Raw genomic sequence first — 6,173 nt, 5'->3', positions numbered from 1 at the left:
TGTCCATGTGGAATGCTAACATGGATATACAGTTTGTGGGTGACAACTGTATGGCTGTGGCTCGGTATGTGACATCTTACATCACCAAAAAAGAAAAGACAGAACTGAAGGATATGTGGGAGGACATTTCCCATGAAAAGAGCCTCAGCAAGAAGTTGTACAGTTTCAGTCTGAAGATGTTGTCGCATCGAGAAATCGGAGCTTACGAATGTTCAGATCGATTGTCTTCAGCAAGTCTCTATGCCAAATCCAGGAGTATTGTTTGGGCGAGTCTTGGTCTTGCTGCAACGCAAAATCGGGTTCTAAAACCTGTCTGGGAAATTGAATATTTAGCAGAAAAGGAACCAAACAGTACCGACATTTTGAAGACCAACATGTTGGATACATATTATCCAAATCGAAGCAGTCACCTTGAGAATGTTTGTCTATATGAGGTTCTACAAAATTATATATTCAAGAGGAACATCAAAGAAGATATTGAGAAAGGAGTGTATGCTGTAATTGGAAGTGAGGGATGCCTGGTCAAGCGAAGAAAATGCCAATTAGTAAACCATCGAAAATTGAGTGGCGAATCTTCAGAAAAAAAAGGAGTTTTTCTATTTAGCACTTTTGCAACTTTTCAAGCCTTGGCGTGTAGAAGAGGAACTGCTTGGAGATTTCCTCTGTTACGAAGACTCTTTCACTGCTGCTAAGGATAGCATAGAATGTCCTGCTTTTCCCAAATATCAAGAAATGCTAACTTTGGAAATTGAGCAGGAAGCAACGATTGCAGCCGAGATTGCCAGAGACAGTTCTCAGGACAGTCAGAGTTCTGTTTCATTGAGTCAAGATCCACTTGGAGGACCTATTATCGAAAATGAGGCTGCCACTGCTATGAATGAAGTAGAAAGAGCCATGGCACATGCTCAGGAGGATTCAGTTAACTTAGAAGACTTGGAAAAACAACTCAACGTTGAGCAGAGGAAAATATATGATGAAGTTACCAAGCAAATTGAGCACGGATTAAGTCATGAGAAGAAAGAGTGCTCATGTACATCGTTGAAGCCTGTCCTACTGTATGTGAGTGGAGAAGCGGGAACTGGAAAAAGTTTCCTCATTAAAGCAATTTCATGCTATCTGCAGGAAAGGACTGAGTCATCGCTGTCTTGTGTTGTCACCGCTCCTACTGGACTTGCAGCACATAACATTAAAGGTATTACTTTGCATCGTCTACTGATGCTGCCGGTGGAGCATGACAACAAATTACAATATCACAAGTTATCTGGGGATGCTTGCTGTGAAGTTTCAAGAGTCTTGAGGAAAATGAAACTACTTATCATTGACGAAGTAAGCATGGTTTCCAATGTCATGCTTGCCTTTGTGCATTTGAGAATGCAAGAAGTACTTAAAACTGAATATGATGTGTTATTTGGTGGCAAACACATCATTGTTTTCGGAGATCTTCTGCAGCTGACACCAGTAAAAGGAGAACCTGTGTTCAAAATACTCACGCATGAAGATACCAGGAAGTGCCTAGGGAGCATTGGCAACGTCAATATATGGTTAAACTTCAATTATGCTGAACTGCATGAAAATATGCGTCAGGCAAAAGATGAAGATTACAAGAATATTCTACAAGATATTAGAATTGGAAAAGTGACCGAGCATGGAAAAGAAGCTTTGAATGCACGATTACTTTCAAATTTATATCCCGAACAAGAGATTGTGGCTGAGAATATTTTTCAGAAAATTACTGAGAAGAAATCCGGAATATGTTTGATGCCAACTCTTGCAGAATGTGCCATCTTCAACAACAAAATGTTGAATTTAGAAAAGCAAGAGATTGTGAAACTTGAAGCTATTGACAAAATAGAGCACATGGGATCAACAATTATTTTGTCAGAAAATTTGAAATCAAAATTGGATTCATTAGAGAAGACTATATCTAAAACAGCGGGTTTTGAAAAGACTTTGAATGTGTGTTTAAATTGCCGAATCATTTTGAGAAGAAATTTACATGTTGAAAGAGGTCTGGTAAATGGATCAATGGGTAATGTTGTTGATTTTGAGAAGTACAGAAATAGAGATGGAATAGAATTTTTAAAAATTAAATTTGATGGCATTGAGGAAGTACAGCTAATTGGTCGTTGTTCTGCTAGGTTTTTGATTGTTAAAGACTTATATGTTCGCCGTAAACAGTTTCCTGTTTGCTTGGCATATGCGGTAACAATTCATAAATCGCAAGGTTTAAGTGTAGACAGTGCATTGGTGAATATTGGCAGTTCTGTGTTCAAGGAGGGTATGGCATATGTGGCATTGTCACGAGTTAGAACTTTATCAGGATTGTACTTGATTGACTGTGATGTCACAAACATTTGTGCGGATCTAGATTGTGTTAAGGAATACAATAGGTTAAGAAGAGAGTATGCGCCACATTTGCCTCAATATCCTTTGTTTGAGAAACGTGTGGTAGGCCGCAAACGTGGAAATATCAGTAATAGTAGGGAGGTTGTTGCAAAAAGACTAAAAGTCAATGAACCGAAAATTGTTAGCAGAAAGAAAGTGGATTCTGTTGAAGATGTTGTCGGTTTTCAATTTGAAAACAGTTCTGGTGTCAACTGCTATGCAAATGTAGTGGTTAATGTTCTCTTTTCACTGGAGAGTTTAAAAGAACAGATTCTGTTGAATTCAGAACAAATTTTATGCTGTTTATTGAATTCTGTTTTTGAGAAATGTAGCAGTGATCGAACAAAAGTAGAAAGTGTGTCTGAAGTTCGTTATCTGTTAGATGAATGTTCAGGGCAAACAGACTTCTCTGAAAATAATCAGCAAGATTGTCAGGAGTTTTTAATGTATATGCTTGATGTATTGCAAGATGAGGGTGTAGATGTAGATCACCTGTTTGGGCTTTCTTATCAATGGCAGCATGACTGCGAGAATTGTAGGGTATCAAGTACTACTAGTGTAGACTCAGAAAGATTTATATATTTAACTTTGCCAGACAGTAAATCAGTCTCCTTTAATAAGCTAGTAAATGCAGCGGATCACAACATGGAGTGTAGCCAATGTAAATCTGAAATGATGTCAACATTATTTATACGTAGATATGGACAGTATGTCATTTTAATGATTCAACGATGTAGGCCTGATGGATCAAAATTGTCAACTTTAATAAAAAAAATTGTGGCTTCTCAGCTTTCAATATCAGGAAGGACTTTTGTAACTGTAGCAATTATCTATCACGATGGTCCTTCAACAACATCAGGACATTATGCAGCTTATTTAAAGTCTCGAAACGGCTGGTCATTCTGCAATGATTCCGTTGTAACTTTCAAAAAAAAATTGCCGTTTGACCTTAAAAATTCATACCTGGTGTTTTTAAAACCAAAATTTTAATGAAAGAATCTCGGGATTTCCTGTGAAGAATTGCAAAAGGTTCATGAAGTAGAGGGAATGTAAGTCTGCAATGCTGTCTAGATTATTGGTCCAAAACTTTTAATTATAATGTCAATTTAAAAATCCAACTATATAAACCTGATGCAAGTAAGTCTGCTTCATAGTAAGCAGTATCAGTGTCATAGGAAAAGGAGAACATGAGTGACAAAGAAGGGTAAGATATTAGTAGTCCAGGATTGTGAAAATAATCTTAAATGTATTCTTTTTGAAAGTTGCGAAAATAGAAAATGTCGGGATTTGATTGGAAGAATTACAAGAGTAGCGAATCGCGGCAACATGATTTGGCCTAGTGGAAACATGTGATAGAATGAGAGAAGTCTTTTCTTCTATGTAACATATTTTTCGTATCGATGGAGGTTTTCTTTCAGAAAGTGGCGGGCTGAAAATATTTATAGCACAACAGAGTGAATGCTGTTCATAGGAGATCCTTCGACGTCATTGAAAGTAAGTTAATTTTAAGGAGTTTTGAAATCAGATTTCTTAGGTTGTATGGGTTTTTTAAACACAGTCATTTTGATTGTGTTTTTTTTCCCCGCTGTTACATGATGAATACGTTGAAGTCACTGATTTAAGTGAAATTTGATACATTCTGAGAACAGCAAAAATAAACCATATAACATGTATAATTAATGTTCTTCTGTTTGTACTTATGATATACATTTAGAAATGTGAGGTAGATATGGAGAAACTGAGTCTTCTGTAAGTGTCAATTTTAATGCTTATAGTGCTGTATTTCCGGGTACTGTTTTTTTTAAAAAAAGGAATAGGCCTCACCTCAAAGAAAGCTCTTCAAAGCACACATCTTATTTGCATCCTGAAACTATCATTTAAAATATTAGAGACAATTTTATGATGGCTTTACATCTTTTTTGCGCTGCTATTGCATCACTATTGTGAGACATCAGCAGTGCAAAAGAAGTACCATGTTCAAAAATAGGTCTCAGTTCATCAGCATGAAGATACTGTTTATTTAAAATATATATCTTTAGGATTGTGTAGGGGACGTAGAGAAGCAGAGGCTTCTGTAAATGTCAAAATTGTTGAAAAAGTGTTTCTTCTTGAACCTTTTCCCTTTTCTTTTGTAATTTTTAAATACATGTAGTAATATTTTTGGAAATGTTTGTTCTCTCTTTTACAGATTGAAAGTATGAAAAAATATTTAAAAAAGGTAACAAGAATTATAAGGTAAATGTTTTCTACTCTTTTTACCCGCAATGCACTGCTGATGATGTCACTGACCATGTCATGAATGATGTAATAAGAGGACATGATTTACTTCATTGGTAGGCCTTCACATGCTTTATATGCTCTGTATTCTTCAACAAGTGTAAAATTGATCTGTAACCCTGAGTAGGTCTCACCTTAAACAAACCTCACGAGACATCACACCTTATCGTCATCCTGAATTAATAAATAGATCTATTAAACACTATCTCTGATTTACTCTCTATAGCTGTCTTTCTTTTTACATTACTCTCTGTTTACTTCCCTTATACTAACTCTTCTTTTTTTAAAAAAAATATTTTTTTTGGTTCGCTTCAAGTTCGCGAACCGGGCAGCGAACTTGAAGCGAACCAAAAGAAATAGAGCTTGCTAGAGTGCTAAACATTCTAGCAATTTTATTTGAAAGGGGAGGTAGTTCTGAAAAGAACTTTTTTTTAATGTTTTTGTTGTTTTATTTATTTATTTATTTATTTTCAGAACATTTTTTGTTTTTTTTGTATTTTTAGAACAGTTTTATGTTTTTTTTGTGTTTTTCATGGAGGGGAAACAACAAAAAAACAGGCATTGAAAAGGGCTCAACAGGAGCAAAGAAAAAATTACTGCTTGGGTGGGTTAGGGCAGTTATGGTTATCAAACACCAAGTTTATTAAGTTTACGCTCATGTTGCCACATGAGAGCATAGCACCACAATGTATGCACGTTAACTTCATGTGCTTGAAGTTTGGCTGTATGTTTGGCACAGTTTCCTGTGCCTCTCTTACAGTCAAAGATATATTAGAAGTTGATTTGGCCACAGGAGTTGTCGGGGGTTTATCTTGCAGATCCCTTAACTCTGCCCGGCTGTAATTTAATGGATGCCACCTGACCATATGGCGATGCATAGTATAGTTGCCCATACTATACTTTTTCTCTGTGCCTCGAGATAATCTTTTTTTGCAAATTAGGCAGGTGGCATATTTGGCATTAACCTTCTTCTCCCCTCGAGGAATTGAGAAAAATTGCCAAATGAAACTTGTTTTCCTTCTGGAAACACGGGGCAACTCCGGAATAAATTCAGGTTCATCAGTGTCCTCTTCTCCTAAGTCGTCTTCTTCCTCCTCTCTGTTTGAGATGAATTGAGATGGTGGTCCTCTCTTGTCATGAGGAGGTTGAGGTGGTGGTGGGGGTCCACCAGCTGAAGCAAAGATAGAAGCCATTGCAATCAAAATGGAAAATGGTCTTTCTCTCACCAAGATGAAAGTCAGAGTGAGGAAAGAAGAAGGGGTTTACGTGATTTTGGAAAAGCAAAAGTTCGGAACCAATGAAAAGTGTTATTTTTAGGTCACATGACCTAGTCATACATCATTTGGAAACCAAAAGTGAAATGAACCAATGAAAACTTTGATAAACAAGTCACATGACTTGTTCCGCTCACGTTACGCGGTGCGCGCCGCGTCCCGCATCGTTTCCGGTTCGCGGTCCCGAGCACTTTCGGGAGCGCTAAAGCGGCGCGTCATAAGACGCATTACGCGACA

This window comes from Lissotriton vulgaris, unplaced genomic scaffold (genome assembly GCF_964263255.1).
Source record: "Lissotriton vulgaris unplaced genomic scaffold, aLisVul1.2 SCAFFOLD_617, whole genome shotgun sequence".
In the NCBI taxonomy this organism is placed as follows: Eukaryota; Metazoa; Chordata; class Amphibia; order Caudata; family Salamandridae; genus Lissotriton; species Lissotriton vulgaris.
Note: the sequence above shows the minus strand (reverse complement) of the source record.